The sequence below is a fragment of the Triturus cristatus genome, chromosome 11 (assembly GCF_964204655.1).
Source record: "Triturus cristatus chromosome 11, aTriCri1.1, whole genome shotgun sequence".
Taxonomy (NCBI): Eukaryota; Metazoa; Chordata; class Amphibia; order Caudata; family Salamandridae; genus Triturus; species Triturus cristatus.
In genome coordinates, this window is record NC_140594.1 from 1,096,454,798 (window position 1) to 1,096,482,471 (window position 27,674).

General features: G+C 48.4%; 1 pseudogene; it reads right to left on the reverse strand.

Annotated features, from left to right (window-relative positions):
• Positions 1-423: 423 nt before the first annotated feature.
• On the reverse strand, positions 424-26,002 carry LOC146786062 (apolipoprotein L3-like; annotated as a pseudogene).
• Between the last annotated feature and the right edge of the window lie 1,672 nt (positions 26,003-27,674).

Sequence of the window (27,674 nt, forward strand, 5' to 3'; positions counted from 1 at the left end):
GCCCCGCCTCCCCTCTCATCGCGCCTGGCTCTGCCTGGGAATGAATGTCATCTGAAGTGAAGTAAAGACTACAACACCCAGAAGGCATCAGCTTGTCAAATGAAGACTCGAGATCCAACCCGCAAGCGCACAGGTCTCAGAGTCAAGTGAAAGAGCCCCCCTAGTGCCCCTTTACATACTGTTACATGTCTGTGTGACAGGGCCTGATAACATCAAACATGTGAATATTCACACACGGCAGAAACAGGAAGGACTGAGCTGTCGGTGCTCTTGCACTGACAGCGGTGCATGCTCAACGACTTGTCGGGGTGGGCAAGAGTCGCCCTGTAGTACCTCTTCTCTCACTCGTAAGTACTTGTGTGATTCGCCCCATGTCTGTTCTGAAACGGGGTGCCGGGGAGGGAGTGTGGGGGGCAGAGGGCCCTAGTTGTTTGTTGGTTGAGGGTTTCTCAGCTCTCGCATAGAGCGTTCAAGGGCAGGTACCTCCAACTCTGTGAGCAGAGCCCTTAGCTCACCCTCTGCCTTGCGGATGGCTGTTGCGAGGTCACTTGGGGCCCACCTGCTGAGCTCCTTGTCGCTGTGTATGAGGCTGAGCAGATCAAACACCACGAAGAAAGCACTGAACACTACGGTTGTGCTCCCGGCTATTCAGGCTAGAAGGCGGCCACTGTTCAATACCTGGACGGTTTTAACTAATTTGGAGAGATGGAGGCCGGCCTGGCTGACTCCGAAGCACATCCTGGTTTACAGTCTCGGACAAATCTCTGATTTCCTCCGCCAGCTGGTTGGCAGCCGCCATGTGTTCTTTGATTCTCTCCAGCCCCCTTTCACACTCCTTCAAGAGCCCCTCCACTTCGTCTTTCTCTATTTTGCTGTTGATCGTATCCACCACACTTGCCCCTGAAGAGGTGACTCCCCCTGCGGAGGAGAGGCCGAGTCCTACAGCAGCTGCCCCGAGGGATGCCTCCCCTGTGAAAGGTGCAAGGACCAGCCCCCCAAATGCCAGCAGTCCCCCAGAAACACCCGCAAAGCTCCCGATGGAGACAGAGGGAGAGAGAGAGATAGAGAGAGGGAAGGAAGGAGACGAAGAGAGAGAGAGGGAAGGAGATGGAGAGAGAGGGAGAGTGATAGAGAGAAGGAGAGAGCGAGAGAGAGGGAGGGAGACAGAGGGAGGGAGACAGAGAGAGGGAGGGAGACAGAGTGATAGATAGATAGATAGTGTTGGAAAACCACTCCCACACTAGAAAGGGTGGTGGTGGTCTTCCGGAACACACTGTGGTAGCTTGGCTCGAGTGGTCAGGAAACAGGCGCAGTGCTAAGCATACAATATACCCATACAAGAACCATGCGTGCATCCGTTCCAAAAACGACTCTACACCGTAAAAATTATGAAAATATTCTTTCTTTATCTTTTTCTCTTAGTTGCTGATTGGAAAAATAAATAAGACAATCACAATATACAAATTTAAATAGTGCAGGTCAAATAAATACTGGCTGTTTGATGAAATAAATAGGGGTGATCATAAATAACAGGGCATAAATACAAGTGCAATATATACAGACAATTAAATACTTTGAGGCAATAAATACTGTACCAATAAATATTGTACACCATCAAGTCCTGTGGACCTATAAATATAGTGCAGCAATAAATAGGTAAAAATTCAATAAATACAGTACCCCCAATAAATAATTAAAAGTATACAGCAACACTCATGTAATCAGATGACACTTCAATTCTTAAGGGCTGATTTGGCCCAGGCACAGCTTGTAGGGTTGTGGAAGGCTTGAGGGGGGGCTACTCCCTGGCTGGGACAAGGCTGAGGCCTAAGCTGAGGTAGATCAAAGGGGGGAATACCAGTGCCCTGGCTTTCTCTCTCCACACAACCTCTCTAGGTTAGTCCCAGTTCACCCCTTGCACAGTCAGGTTGGTTTCAGCACCTCCCTAGCCCCTTAGAGCAGTCTCTCAGGTCTCCACAGGGCCTTAGGCGCCCTCTACTCCACTTACTGCCCTTTTTCTGATGTTCCGACGCCGCTGGAGTCGTGTCGACGCCGTGAGGCGGTTCCGGTTCGGTCTCGGCGGCCTCGGCACAATGTCAGTTCTTTGACGACGCCGGCAGGCGGTTCCGGTCCGATGTCGGTGGCCTCGGTTCGATCTCGACCTCCGATTCGACGGCGTCGGGCAGTCTCTTCACGATGTCGACTTCGGGCGGCTCCGGTCCGATGGCGCTCTCGGCTCCGATGACGTCGGCCGGCCTGGCCTCGATGTCGACTTCCGGCGACTCCGGGGTGCGATCCTCACCCCCGACCTCCGGTGCTCCTCCTCACAGGCTCCGGGCGACTCCGGAGTGCGATCCTCACTCCCGACCTCCGGTGCTCCTCTACCTCGGTCTCCGACGACTCCGGAGGGCGGACTTCACTCCTCCGATGACGCCGCTCGCTCGACCTCGGTTCACTTCCTCCTCGACCTCTGGTATTCCTCTCGACCCCCGTCGGCGCCCTCTCACGACCTCAGGCGGCTCCGGGTACGACGTCTGCTACTTCAGTCAGCGCCGCTTCTCCACCTCGGGCTCCAGGTCTTAGGCTACTCGACGCCGGACTCCAGGGAAACCAGTTCTCAGGTCAGGATCTTGCTGCTTTCTGCTTCTAAGGCCTGTTCCTGCTGTTCAGGTCCTTAGGATGAGTTTTTCTGTCTTCTTCCCACACAGGGCTATAGGCTGGGATCCATCAGTAGGGACAAGTATCAAGGGTGGGTTTATGGACCCCACTCCAGGCACAAGTTTCCACCCCTGCTGCTTCACTCCTTCCTCCTTTACTGTTGTGCTCCTCTCTCTTCACCAGTCAGGTGCCAACTGCCAGCTTCAACTGCCAACTGCCTCTCTTATCCTCCCAACATTCTAAACGGTCTCCAACTGTCACAGAGTTCTGGAATCTCCTGGAATGTTCTGGAAGGTGCTGGTAGGTTCCAGTGGATGCTGGTGATGTCACAGGTGGCCACCATTTTGTGCTCCAGGCCCTCAGACAGAAGTTTCAGGGGTAGCTAAAATGGCTCCCTGAATCTGCAGCAACACTAAAAAGTCTGGTGGTTCCCAAAAAGGAAAAATTCAAACAGGGGTTTGAGGCAAAAGTGGGACAAAATAAATAATGATGAGGAGGGACCACCCAAAGGGCTGACAGGTCTAACACGCGTCCCCCCCAGCTGAAAGTGGGGAGAGCTACCCAACCCCTTGGGAGTTCTCATCACTAAGGCGGAAATACCTTGAGAGACCGTCTGCATTGGCGTGGTCCACTCCAGGCCGATGTTCCACCTGAAAGTCCATCCCCTGTAGGGAAATAGACCACCTCAACAACTTGGGATTCTCCCCCTTCATTTGCATCAGCCAACGAAGGGGTCTGTGGTCGGTCTGAACTAGGAAGTGCGAGCCAAACAGGTATGGCCGCAACTTCTTCAGAGCCCATACCACTGCAAAGGCTTCACGCTCTATTGCACTCCACTTCTGTTCCCTGGGAAGTAGTCTCCGGGATAGGAAGACCACGGGTTGATCCAGACCCTCTTCGTTGAGTTGCGATAACACTGCCCCAATGCCATGTTCTGATGCATCTGTCTGGACAATGAACTTCTTGGAAAAGTCTGGGGCCCTTAAGACCGGGGCCTCGCACATGGCTTTCTTCAATCTCTCAAAGGCTTGCTGACAAGCCTCCGTCCAGACTACCCGTCGAGGTTGTTTCTTGGACGTGAGCTCCGTGAGGGGGGCTACGATGGTACCGTACCCCTTCACGAAGCGGCGGTAATATCCCGTGAGGCCCAAAAATGCTCGGACCTCAGTCTGTGTCTTGGGGGGTTCCCAGGCCATGATGGCCTCGATCTTCGCCTGGAGGGGTTGCACCGCTCCCCTACCCACCAAGTGTCCAAGGTACACTACCGACCCCTGCCCGATCTGGCACTTGCTGGCCTTGATCGTCAATCCAGCTTGTCTCAGGGCCTGGAGAACAGCTTGCAGGTGACGCAAGTGATCCTCCCAGCTGTTACTGAAGACGGCTATGTCATCCAGATAAGCAGCAGAGAAACTCTCCATTCCGGTGAGGATCTGGTTTACCAGGCGCTGAAACGTGGCAGGTGCGTTCTTGAGCCCAAAGGGCATCACACAGAACTGGTAGTGGCCATTGGGCGTGGAGAAGGCTGACCTTTCCCTTGCTCCATCAGTCAAAGAGATCTGCCAGTACCCCGAAGTAAGGTCAAAGGTACTTAGATATTGGGCAGCTCCCAGCCGGTCAATTAATTCATCCGCCCTAGGGATCGGATGAGCATCAGTTTTTGTCACTGAATTCAGTCCCCGGTAGTCCACACAGAACCTCAGTTCTGGTTGGGCACCCGGTGGTGCAGCTTTTGGTACTAACACCACCGGACTGGACCAGGGGCTGCTAGAAGGTTCAATCACTCCTAGCTCCAGCATCTTAGTGACCTCACTATGAATGCTGGCCTTCACCTTGTCTGACATCCGGTAGATCTTGGACTTCACAGGTGGGCTGTCTCCTGTGTCCACGTCATGGACGCACAGGTGAGTCCTACCCGGGACAAGGGAGAACAACGAAGAGTACTGCCCCAGGACCTGGCGACAGTCCTCCTGCTGTTCAGGAGTTAGAGATGGGGAGAGAATCACTCCCTCCACCGACCCATCCTTTTCCTGAGACGCAAACAGATCAGGGAGAGGCTCGCTTTCCACGTCCTCTCCTCCGTCAGTCACCATCATCAAGATGACTTCGGGCCTCTCGTGGTGGGGTTTGAGGCGGTTGGCATGCAGCACCCGCAGGGGCTGACGAGGGGTCTTCAGGTCCACCAAGTAGGTAGCCTTACCCTTCTTCTCCAACACCTCAAAGGGTCCTGACCAGCGATCCTGGAGGGCACTAAGCTCTCCTGGTTCGATCACCCACACCTTCTGGCCAGGCTCCAACTCCACCGGGTGAGCGTTGTGGTCATACCACGCCTTCATTACTGCTTGGCTGGCTTCCAAGTTGTCAGAAGCTTGCTTCCACAACTTAGCCATTTGGCTCCGGAAGGCCAGCATGTAGCTCACCACATCCTGGGGAAGCTTTCTGGGAGTTCTTTCCCATCCGTCTCTCACCAGGTTAAGAGGTCCACGTACAGGGTGCCCATACAGAAGCTCGAAGGGGCTGAAGCCCACTCCCTTCTGTGGCACTTCCCTGTAGGAAAAAAGTAAACAGGGTAGGAGGACGTCCCATTTCCTCCGCAGGCTTTCAGGCAGACTTCTGATCATGCCTTTTAAGGTTTTGTTAAACCTTTCCACTAGACCATTGGTCTGGGGGTGGTAAGGAGTTGTGAACCGGTAGGTCACTCCACACTCCTTCCACATTGCCCGCATATATGCTGACATGAAGTTGGTCCCCCTGTCGGACACAACTTCCTTGGGAAAACCCACTCGGGTAAAGATTCCCATCAGGGCCCTAGCCACAACAGGTGCTGTTATGGTCCTCAGAGGTATTGCCTCTGGGTACCGTGTGGCATGATCCACCAGAACCAGGATAAACCTGTGACCAGCTGTAGTTGGTGGATCTAATGGACCCACAATGTCGATGCCCACCCTTTCAAAGGGGGTGCTAACGACAGGGAGTGGTTCCAGGGGAGCTTTCAGCTTCACCCCTGTTTTCCCACTGGCTTGGCAAGACACACATGTCCGGCAGTAGGTATCGGACGACACTTTCATCTGAGGCCAATAAAAGTGTGGGACAAGACGGGCGAAGGTCTTGTCTTGCCCCAGGTGTCCTGCCAATGGTATCTCGTGAGCCAACTCTAAAAGGAAGGCTCGATAACGTTGAGGAACTACCAAGGCTCGTGACGATCCATGTAGGGGTGCCTTGGGTTCACTGTAGAGGAGGCCATCCTCCCAGTAAACACTGTAGTTCCCTTCAACGTTCCCTGCTGCCTGGGCTTCGGCCTGTCGCCTCAGCCCCTCAAGGGTAGGGCACTCCCTCTGGCCCTGGCAGAATTCCTCCCTGGACGGGCCTCCCTCCACGTGCCACTCGGCCGGGATGGGTAAGTCCTCCAGGTTGGTAACGTCCCCCTCCGCAGACTCCTGGCCCACCACCTCCGGTGGCCTATCCGTCCTACGGGGTGGAGACGCCGAGGCAGGCTCCTCCTGTCCTCGGTTCTTCCCTTGACTGGCAGCTGGCTGGGCCTTTGTTCCAGGCTCCAGCCGGAATGAACTCCCTCTTCGGGTAGTCTCGGACCTTGTGCTAACACAGGCCCAGTCAGGTGTACCCAGCATCTCGGTGTGAGTCCGGTATTCCACCTCCTTCCAAGCGTTGTGCTCCATGTCATTGCCCAGCAGACAATCGACTGGCACGGCAGGGCTTACGGCAACTCGAAGTGAACCTGCAACCCCCCCCCATTCAAAGGGAACCTCGGCCACGGGATAGTGACCTGTTCTGCCGTCAGCCATCGCGGCTGGGTGGAGTACATCGGGAATTACCTGCTCTGGAGACACCAGCTGGCTACGCACCATAGTCATACTGGCTCCTGTGTCTCTCAGAGCCTCCCCTCTTTGGCCGTTGATGGTGATCCACTGCCCATACTTTGCGGTATTTGCGGGCACCTGGATCTTGGGAACCATCTCCCGTTCTCCCAGGGACACTAAAGTGACACCCGCCCACTCCCTTCCCTTAGTTAAGGGCATCTCCTCCCCGAGCACTACACTAGCTACTCCGGGGGGCTTTCCTCCAGTGGGAGGGGGTGATCGTTTCTGACACTTCGGATCTCCTTTATAGTGTCCAACGCCACCGCACTCGTAGCAATGGACAACCCTTGGCTGCTGACTCTGGCCAGGATTAGGGTTTCTGGGTGGGTTAGCCTTAGAGGTGAATCCTGTTCCCTTCCCTTGGAAGTTATTTTGGGGGCCTTTGGAGAACTCCTTTTTCTTTTCCCCTCCCTCTTTCTTCTGGGGGGCGCCCTGTCCGGCCTTTTGAGTATCCCCTCCAGTCCCCCTTGTGGACACCCGGGTACTAGCCCAAATGTCCGCCTCCTCAGCAAGCTTCCGGGGACTGGTCAGCTTGCTATCCACCAGGTGTTGCCGCAGTTCAGGGAAACATTTCTCGAGTAGGTGTTCCTTCAGTACTAGGTCAAACAGCTCCTCGTAGTTCCTTACTTCACTGCCCTGAATCCACCCTTCCAGTGCCTTCTTTGCATAGTCCAGGAAGTCCACCCAATTCTGTGTGCCCAGTTTGTGACTACCCCTGAACTTCTGTTTCTCCGTCTCATGAGCCATCCTCTGTTCCTCCTTCTCCTTCTCCAGCTTTGCTAAATCCCATGTGAGCTGTCTTTTCTCTCTCCGATCTGCTAACTCCACGCTGGATAAGCCCCCGCTAGAGACAGTGCTGCCCTTCCTAGAAAGTGTCCTGGGCCCTGCTGACAGGTTCCCCACCTCAGGTTGGTACATCTCAGCCCCCTCGGGGTCAGGCTCTCCATCCCTGTCTTCCTCCTCAGCCTTGCTTTCTCGGCGTGCCTCCCCCCAAGCCCTTAAGCTGGTTTGGAGTGCACCCTTCTTTGCTCCTGGGGGACAGTACACCCCCTCCCGCTGGCAAAACTCCCTGAGTTGGGCCACAGTGTACGTTTCTAGATTCTCTAGTACAAACTCCATCTTGCCCACTCAGGTTAGAGGACAGGTTTTGTGCAGTAACAATGTAGGGTGGTACCTTTAGTAATACCTCCTCCCACCACCAGAGTAAATTTGGAAAAAACAAAAACCCACAATTAGGAAGGCCGCTGTGAGAAAACTCCCGGTGTAGGCCTATGGACTACCCACAGTTATTGTTGAGTATATGTAGGCACAGCTCTATCCCACCGCTGAACACCAATTTATGTTGGAAAACCACTCCCACACTAGAAAGGGTGGTGGTGGTCTTCCGGAACACACTGTGGTAGCTTGGCTCGAGTGGTCAGGAAACAGGCGCAGTGCTAAGCATACAATATACCCATACAAGAACCATGCGTGCATCCGTTCCAAAAACGACTCTACACCGTAAAAATTATGAAAATATTCTTTCTTTATCTTTTTCTCTTAGTTGCTGATTGGAAAAATAAATAAGACAATCACAATATACAAATTTAAATAGTGCAGGTCAAATAAATACTGGCTGTTTGATGAAATAAATAGGGGTGATCATAAATAACAGGGCATAAATACAAGTGCAATATATACAGACAATTAAATACTTTGAGGCAATAAATACTGTACCAATAAATATTGTACACCATCAAGTCCTGTGGACCTATAAATATAGTGCAGCAATAAATAGGTAAAAATTCAATAAATACAGTACCCCCAATAAATAATTAAAAGTATACAGCAACACTCATGTAATCAGATGACACTTCAATTCTTAAGGGCTGATTTGGCCCAGGCACAGCTTGTAGGGTTGTGGAAGGCTTGAGGGGGGCTACTCCCTGGCTGGGACAAGGCTGAGGCCTAAGCTGAGGTAGATCAAAGGGGGGAATACCAGTGCCCTGGCTTTCTCTCTCCACACAACCTCTCTAGGTTAGTCCCAGTTCACCCCTTGCACAGTCAGGTTGGTTTCAGCACCTCCCTAGCCCCTTAGAGCAGTCTCTCAGGTCTCCACAGGGCCTTAGGCGCCCTCTACTCCACTTACTGCCCTTTTTCTGATGTTCCGACGCCGCTGGAGTCGTGTCGACGCCGTGAGGCGGTTCCGGTTCGGTCTCGGCGGCCTCGGCACAATGTCAGTTCTTTGACGACGCCGGCAGGCGGTTCCGGTCCGATGTCGGTGGCCTCGGTTCGATCTCGACCTCCGATTCGACGGCGTCGGGCAGTCTCTTCACGATGTCGACTTCGGGCGGCTCCGGTCCGATGGCGCTCTCGGCTCCGATGACGTCGGCCGGCCTGGCCTCGATGTCGACTTCCGGCGACTCCGGGGTGCGATCCTCACCCCCGACCTCCGGTGCTCCTCCTCACAGGCTCCGGGCGACTCCGGAGTGCGATCCTCACTCCCGACCTCCGGTGCTCCTCTACCTCGGTCTCCGACGACTCCGGAGGGCGGACTTCACTCCTCCGATGACGCCGCTCGCTCGACCTCGGTTCACTTCCTCCTCGACCTCTGGTATTCCTCTCGACCCCCGTCGGCGCCCTCTCACGACCTCAGGCGGCTCCGGGTACGACGTCTGCTACTTCAGTCAGCGCCGCTTCTCCACCTCGGGCTCCAGGTCTTAGGCTACTCGACGCCGGACTCCAGGGAAACCAGTTCTCAGGTCAGGATCTTGCTGCTTTCTGCTTCTAAGGCCTGTTCCTGCTGTTCAGGTCCTTAGGATGAGTTTTTCTGTCTTCTTCCCACACAGGGCTATAGGCTGGGATCCATCAGTAGGGACAAGTATCAAGGGTGGGTTTATGGACCCCACTCCAGGCACAAGTTTCCACCCCTGCTGCTTCACTCCTTCCTCCTTTACTGTTGTGCTCCTCTCTCTTCACCAGTCAGGTGCCAACTGCCAGCTTCAACTGCCAACTGCCTCTCTTATCCTCCCAACATTCTAAACGGTCTCCAACTGTCACAGAGTTCTGGAATCTCCTGGAATGTTCTGTAAGGTGCTGGTAGGTTCCAGTGGATGCTGGTGATGTCACAGGTGGCCACCATTTTGTGCTCCAGGCCCTCAGACAGAAGTTTCAGGGGTAGCTAAAATGGCTCCCTGAATCTGCAGCAACACTAAAAAGTCTGGTGGTTCCCAAAAAGGAAAAATTCAAACAGGGGTTTGAGGCAAAAGTGGGACAAAATAAATAATGATGAGGAGGGACCACCCAAAGGGCTGACAGGTCTAACAGATAGATAGATAGATAGATAGATAGATAGATAGATAGATAGATAGATAGATAGATAGATAGATAGATAGATAGATAGATAGATAGATAGATAGATAGATAGATAATGTGTGAATGCCTGGTCTGGTGGCTCAGTGGACAAAGGCGTCCGCTGCAGGGGCCTGTGTTCAACCTCATGGTCATAGATTTTTTGGGGGGTCTAGCCCCGCCCCCTCCCCCACTGGCCCCGCCCCCACCGGTGCGGCCCTCAGCCAGAAACCACACTGTAAATTTGGCCCCCGAGAGAAAGTTTGTGAGTACCCCTGCCCTGGGGCATGGCCAGTCTTTTTTTTTTTATTTCAATAATTCTTTGAAGGGGGCCGCGTGGCCGCCATCCTCAGGCCAATTATGGCCCCAGGGATCCATCCCCCAGGGCCGTCCTTTCCATTTTTTTATTTATTTTATTGAGGGGGAGGGGGTCCGCGTGGCCCCCCTCCCGGGCCACTCCTGGCTCCGGGGACCCCATTCCCCTGGGTCAGCCCTTTGCGTTGGGGACCCTCGGGGAACCCCAATGCCTCCAGGGTACCGCCGGCTCCCCCGCCTTCTGCGGAAGCCGGTATTGTTTTTGAGCAAGGGGAGCTGCTAACATGCAGCTCCCCTTGTTTAAAAGCAATTCTGCTTTGCTTCATTGAAACGAGCCATTAAAAAAATGGGGTTGTCCCAAAAGGGCAGGGACCTGGGAATCGAATTAGTACAACAAACAATGGTCCTGACTCAATACTTCACAAATCAGCAGTGTGTCATCTCGTTAGTTCTTTGTTACATTTGGAGCTAAATTACATTTAGCATAGCTCAAGAAACTAAATTTAACACTTCACAATGAAGCGATACAACATCCACCATTTGATTGAGCGATATTTATTTATTTACAACAATTTTTGATTGTATAAAAATTCGGCGCATGGTTGCTCCAGAGGGAACATGCATAAGGTAAGGGTGCTGAGAAGTGAGTGTGTGAGGAGAGAATTTCCAAAGGGCAATAGAAGAATTGAGATAAGTAACAAAATAAACGGTTTACAATTCACCGTACAAGGTGTCCTGGTCACGTATCAATAAATATAGTCACAATTATCAGTACAGAATCCAATTCATATTTTAGCACGTTGGGTAAGGGACGTGTACCAGGCTCATTTGTGAGGGGGTGTCGACGTTTCGACCCGTCTTAGGGTACTCAGGTAATTTGATGCCTTGACCATGCGGGTCTTCTTCAGGACAGCAAGAAGGGTGGGGCAACCTGACGGAGTCCTCAACTTGACATAGGGGTCTAGAAAAGGAGGTGCAAATTAGATGATCAGGATGTTGCATAGCTAATTTGATTAACACCTGCCAGAGCGGGTGTATGCTTACCTAGCGTGAATCCAGGAGTGGTTCAACCATGGATCACTAGTGGCAATAATTCAAAGACCATGTGTGTGGTCCACAGACACTGGAACTGAAATTAAACAGAATTGAACAGTGTGAGGGCCAAGTCGGCGATCTATTCGCTCAGATGCGCGTGTGGGGGCATAAAATTGTATAAAATTCACAGTACCTGCAACGCGGACTCAATCCGTTCAGCAGTGTATCACAGGGAAACGGAATCAATTTAGGCATCTCATATCCAGGGCAAGGGCCGTTATAGGGGGGAGCAAGGTGAAAGATATAAGTATCAGTGGGCCAGCATGGACAGGTTGGCGATCTGCTCGCTCAGATGCGGGTAAGGGGGCATAATTTATATATATTAGAATTCACAGTACCTGCAACGCGGACTCAATCCGTTCAGCAGTATATCCCAGGGAAACGGAATTCAATTAAGGCATCTCATTTCCAGGCCGCTGGCCGTTCTAGGGGGGAAGCAAGGTGAGTGATATGAGTACCAAGTGGCCAGCGTCGTGAGCTAAAACATTAAAAGGTCTCCCAGCGTTCTTACCTGCATCTAATGCAGAGCGTGCTTCCCATGGCGTCTCAACCGGAGGAAGCGGGGGCGCATGCGCTCTAAGTATATGAAGCGCACCGGGTAACCGTGCACGTCGTGACGGTGCGTCGTTGAGAGAGTCAGAGTGGAAAGACTCACCGGGGCGTTACACCTGTAGTTCCAACGGGGCTTGTGATGTCTATCTATGGTCCTACGGAGCCGTGTATGGACCATAATCTATAGTACCGGGGGTTGGACACAATTGTGAATAGTAATTTAAAAAACAGGGGCAGAACTCATAGTTCAATAGATTAATCGGCACACAGCAATACCGGATACTGTCATGCAAAAATAGATCCGTTATAATGAATATACAGTTCATGAAGGAACATCATTTCTAAAAGTACAATGAATGAATAGACAGACAATAGAACAATAGTTCCAACGTGTATACAATACAAACATACGTACAATTAAACATAGCATAGGCAGTCAATGTAAGGGCCAAATTATACAGTGTTGACCAGTTGTAATAAAGGGCAATCTACCTGAAGCAATAGATTAGCAGACCAGGCCACATTTCACAGTATAAATCAGTTGTCATCATGAATAATATACCAGTGGTGAGAGATTATTACCAAAAAACATACTACCCAGTACTCATAATGGAAATCTGTCTATTAATCTCCTCCAACTCGTTCAATCCTCTATGGATAGTGTCCAAGGAATCTATCCATCTGCATTCCCTTCTGTTAAGTGTAATACTGAAGTCCCCTCCCCTGGGATTTGGCTTGATCTTTTCAAGGACCCACCATTTTAAACTGTCAGCTGCATGTCCAAACTTCGTAAAATGGTCAACCAAGGGTGCTCCCACTGTTTTGCAGCGTATACGGCTGCAATGCTGAAGGATGCGACACTTAACTTTTTGAGTCGTCTGTCCCACATACATGAAGTCACACGGGCAAACAATTGCGTATATGACCCCCGATGAGTTGCAATTACTGAAACCCTTCAGTGTGTGTACCTTTTCATGGTGTGTAAACGCATTGATTTCTTTGGTCAACGGGCAGGCTTTGCAGGATCCACATTTATGGTGTCCCGTAGCGGACGGAACACCCCATAAAGTGGTCTGACCGATATTGGGGGGCATAGGTAGTAAAGATTTGACCAAATGATCTCGTATATTTTTCCCTTTCTTGAATGCATGTAAGGGGATTGGTGTGTTACCCAATTCGTCAGACACTAGGTGCCAATGTTTATTGACTATCTTTTTGATCTCATTGCTCTTTGTACAAAATATCGTGACACATACTAAGCGGTCTTCCTTAAGGATCTCCTTAGACTTAGGGGTCAAAAGAAATTCCCTGTGGTTGTGCCATGCCCTTTTACGGGCTTTTTTAAGGAGCCTGATAGGGTAGCCACGTTCCACCAGCCGTGCTAGAAGTCCGGCAGACTCATCAAAAAAGTCTTCTTTTTTTTAGCAATTCCTACGTAACCTAAGGAACTGTCCAAAAGGTAAGTTGTCTCTGAGGTTACGAGGATGGTGGCTCGAGTAACGAAGTAGAGTGTTCCTTTCACTGCTTTTTCTGTAGAGATTCGTGTGGAGTTTGCCCTGCTCGGATATTATAAGGATATTATAAGCCGTGCTAGAGTCTGCCGGACTTCTAGCACGGCTGGTGGAACGTGGCTACCCTATCAGGCTCCTTAAAAAAGCCCGTAAAAGGGCATGGCACAACCACAGGGAATTTCTTTTGACCCCTAAGTCTAAGGAGATCCTTAAGGAAGACCGCTTAGTATGTGTCACGACATTTTGTACAAAGAGCAATGAGATCAAAAAGATAGTCAATAAACATTGGCACCTAGTGTCTGACGAATTGGGTAACACACCAATCCCCTTACATGCATTCAAGAAAGGGAAAAATATACGAGATCATTTGGTCAAATCTTTACTACCTATGCCCCCCAATATCGGTCAGACCACTTTATGGGGTGTTCCGTCCGCTACGGGACACCATAAATGTGGATCCTGCAAAGCCTGCCCGTTGACCAAAGAAATCAATGCGTTTACACACCATGAAAAGGTACACACACTGAAGGGTTTCAGTAATTGCAACTCATCGGGGGTCATATACGCAATTGTTTGCCCATGTGACTTCATGTATGTGGGACAGACGACTCAAAAAGTTAAGTGTCGCATCCTTCAGCATTGCAGCCGTATACGCTGCAAAACAGTGGGAGCACCCTTGGTTGACCATTTTACGAAGTTTGGACATGCAGCTGACAGTTTAAAATGGTGGGTCCTTGAAAAGATCAAGCCAAATCCCAGGGGAGGGGACTTCAGTATTACACTTAACAGAAGGGAATGCAGATGGATAGATTCCTTGGACACTATCCATAGAGGATTGAACGAGTTGGAGGAGATTAATAGACAGATTTCCATTATGAGTACTGGGTAGTATGTTTTTTGGTAATAATCTCTCACCACTGGTATATTATTCATGATGACAACTGATTTATACTGTGAAATGTGGCCTGGTCTGCTAATCTATTGCTTCAGGTAGATTGCCCTTTATTACAACTGGTCAACACTGTATAATTTGGCCCTTACATTGACTGCCTATGCTATGTTTAATTGTACGTATGTTTGTATTGTATACACGTTGGAACTATTGTTCTATTGTCTGTCTATTCATTCATTGTACTTTTAGAAATGATGTTCCTTCATGAACTTTATATTCATTATAACGGATCTATTTTTGCATGACAGTATCCGGTATTGCTGTGTGCCGATTAATCTATTGAACTATGAGTTCTGCCCCTGTTTTTTAAATCACTATTCACAATTGTGTCCAACCCCCGGTACTATAGATTATGGTCCATACACGGCTCCGTAGGACCATAGATAGACATCACAAGCCCCGTTGGAACTACAGGTGTAACGCCCCGGTGAGTCTTTCCACTCTGACTCTCTCAACGACGCACCGTCACGACATGCACGGTTACCCGGTGCGCTTCATATACTTAGAGCGCATGCGCCCCCGCTTCCTCCGGTTGAGACGCCACGGGAAGCACGCTCTGCATTAGATGCAGGTAAGAACGCTGGGAGACCTTTTAATGTTTTAGCTCACGACGCTGGCCACTTGGTACTCATATCACTCACCTTGCTTCCCCCCTAGAACGGCCAGCGGCCTGGAAATGAGATGCCTTAATTGAATTCCGTTTCCCTGGGATATACTGCTGAACGGATTGAGTCCGCGTTGCAGGTACTGTGAATTCTAATTTATATAAATTATGCCCCCTTACCCGCATCTGAGCGAGCAGATCGCCAACCTGTCCATGCTGGCCCACTGATACTTATATCTTTCACCTTGCTCCCCCCTAGAACGGCCCTTGTCCTGGATATGAGATGCCTAAATTGATTCCGTTTCCCTGTGATACACTGCTGAACGGATTGAGTCCGCGTTGCAGGTACTGTGAATTTTATACAATTTTATGCCCCCACACGCGCATCTGAGCGAATAGATCACCGACTTGGCCCTCACACTGTTCAATTCTGTTTAATTTCAGTTCCAGTGTCTGTGGACCACACACATGGTCTTTGAATTATTGCCACTAGTGATCCATGGTTGAACCACTCCTGGATTCACGCTAGGTAAGCATACACCCGCTCTGGCAGGTGTTAATCAAATTAGCTATGCAACATCCTGATCATCTAATTTGCACCTCCTTTTCTAGACCCCTATGTCAAGTTGAGGACTCCGTCAGGTTGCCCCACCCTTCTTGCTGTCCTGAAGAAGACCCGCATGGTCAAGGCATCAAATTACCTGAGTACCCTAAGACGGGTCGAAACGTCGACACCCCCTCACAAATGAGCCTGGTACACGTCCCTTACCCAACGTGCTAAAATATGAATTGGATTCTGTACTGATAATTGTGACTATATTTATTGATACGTGACCAGGACACCTTGTACGGTGAATTGTAAACCGTTTATTTTGTTACTTATCTCAATTCTTCTATTGCCCTTTGGAAATTCTCTCCTCACACACTCACTTCTCAGCACCCTTACCTTATGCACGTTCCCTCTGGAGCAACCATGCGCCGAATTTTTATACAATCAAAAATTGTTGTAAATAAATAAATATCGCTCAATCAAATGGTGGATGTTGTATCGCTTCATTGTGAAGTGTTAAATTTAGTTTCTTGAGCTATGCTAAATGTAATTTAGCTCCAAATGTAACAAAGAACTAACGAGATGACACATCATTGAAACGAGAGCAGGTTTTCCTGCTCTCGCTTCAATGAAGCAGAGCAGAGTTTGCTATAACAGGAAGGAGCCACATGGCTCCCACCCTGCCATAGCAAATGGCAATGTCCCAGGGTTGGACACCCCGGGACATTGCAGGAGATGGCCCTGGGGGCTGGCGGTCCCCAGAGCCATCAAGGGCTCCTGGAGAATGCCACGTAGCCCCTCTCCCATCAAGTACAAAGCCCCGGGGAGGTGGTGGTCCCCGGGGCTTGGGGGGGCCATGAGGCCCACCCCATTAATAAAGAAAGCCCTGGGGAGGTGGTGGTCACCGGGGCTTGGGGGGACCCGTGAGGACCCCACACTTAATTAGGCATGCTCCGGGGAAGTGGTGGTCCCCGGGGCAGCGTGGGGTCAGGAGCCTCCCCACGCTTTTTTAAAAACAAAGCCCTGAGGAGATGGCGGTCCCCGGGGCTGCGAGGGGGCGCAAGCCCCCCACATTAAATAAACTAAGCCCCTGGGAGGTGGAGGTCCCCGGGGCTGCAGGGGCCCCCACGGGCCCCCGCTAATTAAATAGGCATTGCCCCCGGGACCTGGCCCACCCGGGGGCCTAAGAATAACGAAGCGCGGAGCCCGCGCTTCATTTTTGTTTTTATTTTCTCAGCCGGATTCGCGACCTCAGCACAAATTTGGCTGATTTTTTTTTTTTTAAAGAGTACTTTTTTTGGGCCCTGGGGGTCCTTGTGGGAACCCCTGAGCAGGGCTAGGGGGTCAGGGTGTTTCTACCATGCCCCCTTTTCTTGTTTTTTAACCTTTATTTCACTGTTCTCTTGTGACTCCATTCTACCGAGTCACAAGATGGCTGCCAACACTTCCTGGTTTTGAGTGTTGGCAGCCAATCAGAGTGAAGCTTGTGCCCGGGAGGGTTCGCAAACCCTCCTCAGTGCTCGGATTTCGGAAGTTTACTTTTTCTAATTTCTCAGGAACTACTGAATGGATTTACACCATTTAAAAAAAGGGCTCTTTCTGAACCAAGACCTACTTTTTTGCCAAATTTGGTGTAATTCCGTTCAGCAGTTCGGGCTGTAGCATTGTCTAAAGTTCCTATGGAAATTAACATGGGGAAAACGCGTTTTGGGGCCCCCTTTTTTCTCAGCCCCCGCTTGACGAATCACCCCAAAACTTTCAAGACAGGAGCTGACCGGAGTGCCCCATTAGTTTTGAAACTTTTGCAAAGATTTGTCAACCGGCGCCACAGATATTAGCAAAAGAAAAAACGCTTTTTGAAAAGAAACGAGTTCCTAACTATAACTACCTAACTGCCTTCAGCTGCTTGTTTTTAAAGTGTGCGCCATCTGTCATGATATCATTTTTAAACAGGTAAGTTTGATGCACAACAAAAGAGGACTGTTTTTCCGGAACCAATGTCCAATTCCCATGTTGCACTCAGGGATTTAGAGACGGGTAAAATGCATGGGGGATACTAAATTAAACCTCTCTTGCCTTCATGGCTCAAATATGTTATAGTCCATCAATCCTCTGTATGGGCATGTTCCCACATGCATGATTCTTGCATCTTTTTGGTAAATATTTACCGTCCTCTTTCGTGCACCGCATATTTTGAAAGCCATACCACATTTGCGCCACAGTCACATCCCCTTCAGGGGCCCCTTGTCCAACCACATGACCTCACTGCGCTTGACGCAGGAGCTGGTCAGATGGCCAAATCCCCAACAGTCATGATTACTATCGACATCAGTCGGCGGCGGTGCACTGATCCCTAAATGGTGGTGCAATTGCTACTATAAATCACAGCTCCCAAAGTCCACCTTCAGGCATTATTTGCACTCTTCTAGATGGGTGCAGCTAGTATGGCGGTGGAACCATACAAGCTATCAATGCTCCAGTTCTGTAGAAGAAACGCGCTGTACTCACGGGACCCCATTGAAGATGCTTTATTGACAAGAAACACGTTTTCGGCGTGCTGCCTTCATCAGCTTGTTTTTAAAGTCTGCGCAATCTGTCATGATATCATTTTCAAACAGGTAAGTTTGATTTAATTGGATAAGGCAAAGCAGCAACAAAAGAGGATTGATTCTCCGGAACCAATGTCCTATCCCCATGTTGCACTCTGGGATTTAGAGTCTGGTAAAATGCATGGGGGATACTGAATTAAACCTCTCCCACCTTCATGGCTCAAATATGTTATAGTCCATCAATCCTCTGTATGGGCATGTTCTCCACATGCATGATTCTTGCATCTTTTTGGTACATATTTACCGTTGTCTTTCGTGCACAGCATATTTTGAAAGCCATACCACATTTGCGCCACGAGTCACATCCCCTCCAGAGGCCCCTCGTCCAACCACGGGACCTCAGTGCACTCGACGCAGGAGCTGGTCAGATGGCCAAAGCCCCAACATTCATGATTACTGTTGACATCAGGAAGGAAGTTGGCCGGGAAAATTTGAGAATGTAAGCATGGAGAAAGTGGTTGATTAATGGGCTGTGTTATGATATAGAACGAGGGGAACAAACTAGTACTAAGTTTTAGATAGAATAAAGTTTTGGTTGAGGGGAGAAGCCCTTTTGTTTAAGCTTTAGATGGACTGCTGGGCGAGTAGAGGGAGAACGTCAAATAGGGACCAGTGTAAACTAGGCATGTGAAACGATTTGAATGTATATTGAACTGAAGCATTCGTTTTCACGAGGTAATTTTGTTGTTTTAAATATTTGCAGTGAATCCCTGATGAAGGGCGAAAACATTGCCCGAAATGCATTGGATAGAGGATGTTTTTAAATGTACCCGTCGTGTTGCAGGAAGAAAAGGCCTGTAGTGGCAAACTGCAGCATTCGAAAAGTTGGAAAGACATTTAATTGTCACACATGTGATTGTCGGCTCAGTTTTAAAAATTGCTCTAAACATTGGAGGAATTTGGAAATAATCATACAGAAAAAATGGATAAAACAGAGTTATCGTTTGTTCAAGGAAATCAGCTGTGCGTCCGTTAAGGAGCGTCAATACGCTCCATTCTCGACAGATTTGTAACCCAGTGGTTGGAAGGCAAAACCATAATTCTCGGGGTGCACGTAAAAAAAGAAAAACTGAAAAGTGACTTTCATAAAACTGGATATTCATGGTGTGCATTTCATCACTCATGTATATAAAAATGATATCATGACAGATTGCGCATACTTTAAAAACAAGCTGATGAAGGCAGCACACCGAAAACGCGTTTCTTGTTAATAAAGCATCTCCGATGGGGTTCCGTGAATGCAGTGCGATTCTTTTACGGAAATGGAGCATATATATATATATATATAGAGAGAGAGAGAGATATATATATATATATTCACAAGTACCAGGCTTATAATTACGATTTCATTGTAAAGGCATGCATGCACGGTAAAAGCACATGAGTGGAAAAGACTTGCCTGATAAAGGCAATGCCTGGTAAAGGCATTATGTGGTAATGGATGCGTGATACAAGTATGGTGTGATAGCGATCGCATTGTAAAGGTTGTTTCCTGGGAGGGGAGCAGCTAACCAGCATTCCATTTAAATAAAGCACGCTTTATTCAACCATTCAAGAGAGCTTCAGAATACTGACAGGGTTATGGAAAGTGCATCCTTTCTGACTTGAAGGAGTGGTCGAGTTAGAAGAAAGAGATGAATGCATGACAACCTAAGCTGCCTTTGCCAAGACCTAAGCCACTTGCTAACACATGACGAGTTTGTACAGCTGGTGTCTGTGGCGACATGTCCAGCTGGACACGTTATTGCTAATTCTGACCTGGCAAGGGTAATGTTGCAGTGACATGCGTGCCAGTCTTAGGATGTTTGTGCTCCCTCCGGGTCTCGGAAACCGCAAGGCCTTGCTGCCTACTCTCACGGGGTGCTGTGCTTTATTGTCTTAAAACTCTCAGGTTCTTTCCACAGTTTTAAGGATATTTGATACTATACCTACAACTCTGAGTTAGGTCGGACCCCCAGTTTCCCTATTTGTTATACTTTCGCCATTTCTCCGTGCTCCTAGAGTTTGAACTGTCACTACTAGGAGTAGTCCTTATGTACAAGCCCATTGTACCACCGGTGCATTACTTTTTTTGTCGCACTGGCGGCACAGTGCGCCTGCTCCTATCTACAAGGGTACATAAAGTCTCCCTGCGTGGGTTTTCATGGCCTTGTAAATGTGGCTCCCTTTCACGTATCGCTCTGCATTCCATGGGTGTTGCTGTGGGTGTTCCCACGCAGCATCGATGCAACCTGACCCGTTCACAGATTTACAAGGTTTTGTAAACCTGGGAATGCGTCAGATTCCTATGCCTCCCTAGGGTAGGCATAAGGTAGGCACAACGAGGAGAAATACCTTTATTTTTCCTTATTTTTCTATGTGTGCCGCATTCTGCAGCACTCATAGAAAGAGAAAAACACCTCTCGTGATTGTTTCTGTGCAGGAAGGTGTCCCTTACTTCACAAAAAACATCACCCCTACAACGCAGACACATTTGCACCATGGCGCAAAGGTGCCTGCGTTGGCCATGGCAGCCCATTGTGCGCCAGCTCAGAGGAAAAGGACAGGAATGCACCGTATCTTGGAGGCCCTCCGTTTTTTTAGAGTAGTAAGTAAATCATGGCAATGCTTTACTTTGCTTTGCACCAGGTTAGGAACCACACAAAAAAATATTTGTTAACCCTTCCCACTCCCAGGGGTCCAACACTTGTTTCCCGGAACTTGTTGTAGTATATCAATGGTCTGACCCTGAATCTCAAGATTTTCTTGCAGTCTCAATACCTGCCATTTACTGGTGCCTGGTGCGTCATCCTTCCATTGACCATGGCAGATCCATGTATTGAACTATCACGATCAGCGGTGATCCTTATCCTCAGAGCTTTAAAGTCTGACTAAGGCTCTTAAGGTCGGCTTTGCTATAGCACTCCATATGCAGGCTTTAGGATCTGCGTCTCCATAAACGATGCCAATGATTGGGTATGAAGATGTTTTGTTGTTGTCACACACAAAGACACTCTAGCTTCTGCTTCACGTCTCTATGGGGTATATGTACAAGGAAATGGTGCAGTGCAGCGCTGCAGCAAATTTTAAAGCGCTGCGTCATTTAAAAAATGCTGGGATGTGCCATATTTACAAGAGTACAGCGCACCCCTATGTTTTCCCTAGCACAGGCGCTAAAAATAGCTGCCATCACCAACACAGACACCCTAGCGCCATTGTGCGGGGTGACTGCGTCGCAGGGATGTTGGTGCATGTATAGGAAGGTGTCCCTTCCTGCATATAAACAATCAATAATGCTGATTTGCTACTTCTATGTGTGTTGCATTGTGCAGCACACATAGAAGGAGTAAATCACCATTATTTAATCGATTTTGTGCAGGAAGAGACACCTTCGCTGCAGATTCCAGCAAACATACAAAAAGCAAAAACTAAGAGAAATAAAAGTATTTCTCCTCATTGAGCCAATCCAACGCCTGCTTTTCAGTGATGTTAGTTGTTGGTGCTGCCACAGATTTACACCTCCTTGTAAATCTGGGGCAGACTCAAAAAGCAATGGGTGTTGCGATGGAACGCCCACAGCATCATCCATTGCACGCCCCTTTCACACAGACACCTGCGTGAAAGCGTACCACATTTACAAAGGAGCATTAAGCCATGCAAAGTGGCTTAACGCCGCTTTGTAACAATGGTGCCGAGCATTGTGCCACCAGAAAAGTCGAAAGAAGTGATGTTCCTGTGGCACAATCCCCTTGTACATATGCCCCTCTGTGTGAGGGTTTACTTCTAAGCATGGAGCTGGCTTCTGGAGAACGCTGGTATGTCCTATGCAGTTCTGACAACATTAATCTGCCCTGTTTAGAAGATGGATGACTTACTGAAAACAATGAAATGTTAGTGACATCACCACATGCTTAATGCACTGTACGAGCAGACCAGTGACTAGCGGGATGAGGAAAATCTGAGCTCTATTCCCGAATAGGGCACGTTACAACGCACGCATTCACAGTGCGTGCCATTACATCGCATTTTTTACAACGCAAAATCCATTACAACACATGTCATTACAACGCAAGCCATTACAACGCATAATCCATTACAACGCAAATTTCTATCCTAACTCTGCCGGGTGCGTGACTTTTGGGAATGCGTTGTAATGGATGTTGCGTTGTAAAAATTGCGTTGTAATGGGACACATTGTAACGCGTGGGTTATAAACTATGGGGCAGATTTACAAGCCCATTACGCCACTTTTGCATCATTTTTAACATGGGAAAAATGACGCAAAAGTAGCGCAAGGGGCTTGTAAATCTGCCTCTCTGTCTGCCCCTATTCCCACTCCAAAAAGCAAGCATGATGGTTTCTGTGTTAATTATATGCTCACTTTTATGAAATGCAGTCATTTGAAGGTCAGGAGTTCGAATCCCGGCGCTGCTGACTCGGCCTTCCTTTATTCTGAGGTTGATGAATGGCGTACGTTTATACTGAGCACTAACACCATCTGTTATTTAACGCCCTTGGTTACGGTAGAAGCGCTATACATAAAAAAAGTTATTGTTATTAAATTCCTTTAAGGTAGCTTAGCATGGTAACGTTACTGCTAAAAATATGAATCAGTTTAAATTCTGGATTGCACAGGCCCGGCCATACGAGTTTTACTGAACTGAACAAAAGAAAGCAATCCCTGTTTTTACAGCGCAACAAAAGTCTCCGAGCGGCTGGCGACGAGAGAACGGAGCATTTCTAAAGCATATGATTTTAACTGAATAACCGGCCCCGCCCGTGAGACGCAAAGACCAGCTTTGCAAGGCGCTGGCTGGTGCTTTGCTCCGGGGCCTGCGGGCCTCGTGCCCTCACGCCTCAGACGGGAGACGTGCCTCGAAGACCCCCATGCCGCATTAGGAATGTATCGATAAGATCTGCCTCAAAGAGCCCGTCTCCAGCTCGTAAGCTGTGCTGTGTCTGTGGCGCTCCTTAAACTCCCCCTGGCCGCTTCCCAACAGGTGCCTGGCGCAGATGCCAACCGCGCCGGGCCGCTGCCCACCCGAGCGGCCCGGCTTGCCCACTCCCACGCGGCAGCGCGGCTTAATTAAGCCTTTTGGCGGTCTCCCTTCAGGGGCTCTCGGGTTACCCCTGAAATTACTGGAAGAAGCTGCGAGGAAGGCAGCGGCAGCCTTCGGCGCAGCCCGGCCAGCTGTTCCTCCGGCTGGAGCCAGCGCTGCATGTAGGGGAGGGCCTGGCGGGCAGGAAATGGAAGGTGCCTGGTGGCTGGGCCCTGGTGGCTGCGCACTCCCTGCTCACTAAACGCTCCACTGAGGAGGCAAGATAGCCTTGGGCCCTAATGCAATCCTCTCTACTGGATAGTAGATGTCAACAATGGGGGGGGGCTCACCTCATGGGCCCCCAGTTCCTCATGTGTCTTGCTCATAGGTGGATGTATTTTAGTGTGCGCCCTTCTGTTTATTTCAATGTAAATAACAGGCATTAGTTTGTCCCAGTTTAAAGGTACTCAATATACCGGACTTGCAAGGATGGGAGGCTGAGTTGGCCCTGCAAGGATTCCAATTTGTGAGCTGCAGAGCACTTCAGATCTCAGCAGCCAGTGCCAAGTCATAGAGCTAAGTGTGTATCCAGTCATAGAGCTAAGTGTGTATCCAGTCATAGAGCTAAGTGTGTGTCCAGTCATAGAGCTAAGTGTGTGTCTAATCATAGAGCTAAGCGTGTGTCCAGTCATAGAGCTAAGTGTGTGTTCACTCAAAGAGCTAAGTGTGTGTCCAATCATAGAGCTAAGTGTGTGCTCACTCATAGAGCTAAGTGGGTGTCCTGCTCATGCTCAAATTTCTGCTATGCTGGTAAATCTCACATCATTTTAGTACTTTCGAGTTATGCAAAATTCCCAAAATGGCACTATCACACCCAGTGAGTGGCGGGTGGCAAGTATGCAGATTTGTGGGGCAGGCAAATGGGTGGGGCATACAATAAATACACAGAATATAATAACTGAACGAAATAAATAAATAAAATAACACCTGCTTAGACGGACACGTGCTCCTCGCTCTGGTCCTCTTCTTTTCTGACGTCACATCCAGGGCACCAACTAACCTACTTAACCAATCCTTGCGCTGCGCTCAGGATGAGAGAAGCACTAGGATTTGAGGGAGAGGCATCTCTCAGCGCTCCCAAGGACAGGAAAGACCTGTGCAGGTTCTCAACCCAGCTGTCTAAGATGGCTGGGTTGAGAGGTTTATAGTGCGCATGTCAGGCTGGCGATCGCAAGGCGACCAACCAAAGGGACGTGGGCACTATAAACTAATACACAGGCAGGCCAGCACTCCTGCCAGTCAGCAGGCCCCACCCCTTTCCAAGTCAGGACGGGTTGAGGAAACATAAAATACTGATGAATTAACTTCCTTGCCATTTTATTTTTCGTCTCTGGGGCTCTTCTGGGGGCATTTAAGTGGGGCGACACTCCTCCGCTTCAATGTAGTAATCGCCCCTGATCACACCATGTAATTGTGTGCCATTTGAGACAAAACTTGATTACACACACAGGGAACAACGCAAACAACCAGAACGCAAGTGGCCGCAATTAGCGGCGCTTGTGGTTTTAGGCATTTTTTTGTGTGCAAAATGTGATCTTGCGTCAAAAATGGAAGGAAGGGCATATTTCATGTTAAATTACTGGAAGAAAACGCAGTGTGGCATTTCGCAAAAGAACACAACATTTTCTGTAATTTTCTTGGTATTCCCCATAATTATGCAAGTGCAGATTACGCAAATTTCAGACACCCTTATACAATTTAATGTGATGAAGACTAGAGGGTGTAGCTATGAGAAGGAGTGCAGGCTTACACATGGCTGGTCGGAAGTTGGATGTTGGAAAGGGGTGGAAGTTAAGATCAGAGATTGGGTTGAACAGACTTTTTCAGGTGTACTAACTAAGGGTGAGAATTCAGACCCTGTAAGAGCAGTGCTTAATTTGTAAAATATTAAGTGCCAGGGCTCTGACCAGGAGGCCACTGCAGCTTTCACCACCCATCACCCCTGTCATCGCTGCCAAAACAACTACTAACCATCTCTCTCGCATCTAAAGGTGACAGTTCAGATTATTCCAGGTCCCCAAAGCTAAAGGAATGGCTGGGGAGGCAGGTATGAGCACTTGTAATGTATATTGTATTCCTAAGCAACCCTTGTTCTGCTCATCTCTAAATTAGATGAGCAGCGCCACCATGTGGTAGACTGTTCTAAGTGTGGTGTTGACAATTAGGTGCCGGTGCCAAGCCCCGAAAAATAATTAAGTGCCAGTGCTGAGCACCGGCTCAAATTAAACACTGCATAAGAGTCAAAAAAAGTTTTGCAATGCAGTGATAACAATAGAGGGAAAAGTGTTGAACTTATAGAAGGGGTTGACAGCGACCACGAATACAGAAGTGATGGATCAGAAGTAGATGTTGGAGGAAGGAGATGACTGTCAGAAGCGCATCAGGAGTAAAGAAAAGGAAAGTGTAAGGGTCAGGTGGAATGTGTTAAAAGGCAAAAAACACACAGATTATCACGTCATAAGGGTCTTTAGGGGCTTTTGAGATGGGGTGTGATTTTTATTTGGAGTGTTGTTGGGGTGTATGTTCATTTGTGTGCTTTTATGTGGGGAAGTAGATTGTGTGTGTGTTTGTGTGTGCGTGGTATATTTCTGCAGAGGCTGGCGCAAGGTGTCTGGGAGAAAGTGTAGGGGCAGAGCATGGAATGATGTATGAATGAATATTTTAAATATTTATAAGGCTCACACTACATTGAACACAACTTTTGGAATGTAGTGGTGTGTGAGATGTTATGAAAATGAAGAGGGGTCCCAAGTAGGGCAGTGGAAGAGAATTCTACTGTTTCCTGCTCCAGTGCTTAATTTGAGCCAGTGCCTTCCGGTGCTCAGCACCTGCACTTACTTGTCAATACCAGTACTTATGACAGTCTGTACCATGGTGGCGCTGACTGTCTAATTTAGAGATGAGCACAACAACAGATGCTTATTAATTCAAGAGACATTAAAATGGCTATTACCAGTGCTCATGCCATTTTTATAGCTTTGCAGGACTGGAATAGTTTGAGTAGTCACACTTTTAGTATTGTAATAGTTAATAGTTGTATTGGTACTGTCATGAGCAGCGCTGGCTGGAGCAATGGGATGTGCAAGCTGCAGTGGCCTCCTGGTGAGGGCCCGGTACTTATGTTTTTAAAAAAAATTAAGCAGTGTCCTGCTCCATACCTTCAGAGAATCCCACGACTTGAAGAACGGAATAAAACCTTCGTGGTCCCATTCATAAAGCCATTAGTCCAAGTAAGTTGAACTCACCGGCACATGTCTTGGATTATCAAGGCAAATTCACTTTTGCAGTTCGCAACATGTGCATTTAAAGATGCTAACGAATGTACACATGTGTAACTCTATACAGAATGTGATGCATGAGTAAATGCTCTTGAGGTGATAGGAACTCTGCGTGCCACAGCAGTGATGCAATGAAAAGGGGAGAGGATGTGGTCCGTCGGCTAGACTGCCAACTTTGGTGCTAGAAACCAGGGTTCAAGCCTCGGGGTCGCGTCCACATCCTGTGGTTCTGGGCAAATCACTTAATCTCCCCGTGCCTGAATGTGTAACGTAACCGGTGCTCATGTAAAGCGCTCCAATACCTTCGGCTTGAGTTCGTGCTATATAAATCTGCATTAAAAAAAAAAAAAAGGTTTGCACACACCTCTGAGCTCACAAGTTTGCAATTAAACACAAACCTCCCAATGATTCATTCCCACCACGGAAACAGAAAGTTTCTCCGGTCAAGGGCTGGGGTAAATCAGTTTCCAGTGTGGGATAGGAGAAGACACACCCCATAACTGATGGAGATATAGGGAAATGAGAGTTTCTAAAGGAGTCATCCTAAAGGAAGAAAAAAGAAAAATGCAGTTGTATTAATGGGAAGACTTTTTACACATATGTATCTGGGTGATGGGACATTACGCATGCAGAAATCTCTTCCGCTGAACTTCATTAGGAATTCACCAACTTTTTCCAGGTGTGTTCTGTTACACAGATGGAGTAATTATGGAAACCTATATAAATTGTAAAAAAGTAAAACATTATAAAAAATCACATCTGCACAAAATGACTCATTTAGCCTAACTTGCATGTTCATTTTTACCTTTGTAAGTATGGGCTCAGACAAGCAAAGTGCTGCGTTGTTGGTTAATTGAAAGCCAGGAGAAGCTAAAGGATTCACACATTCCTTGGCAGAGGTATAGACACACAGAAAAAAACAGACATTACAGACATACAGAGACACACAAACTTTATATTAACTTCATTGACTAGACCAGCAAAAGAGGTTCTTCCAAAATGACTATGTAACTTGCATGTAATTAATAAACAAATCAGAAATTAAGATATACCTTACATCCTTTAACCCTGTGATGTTGTCAAAAAGGACTTTGCACGACATTTGACCCACAATAGACGGCCAGGACTCTATTGGAGTAATTTGAGACAACATACAATGAATATACATTGATTGATAAAAGGCAGAGTCAACCAGCTGATAAAGCTAGAAATAAATAAACGTATACATACTTTTAAAAGATACAGAATTCAGATTTTTTAAATCACA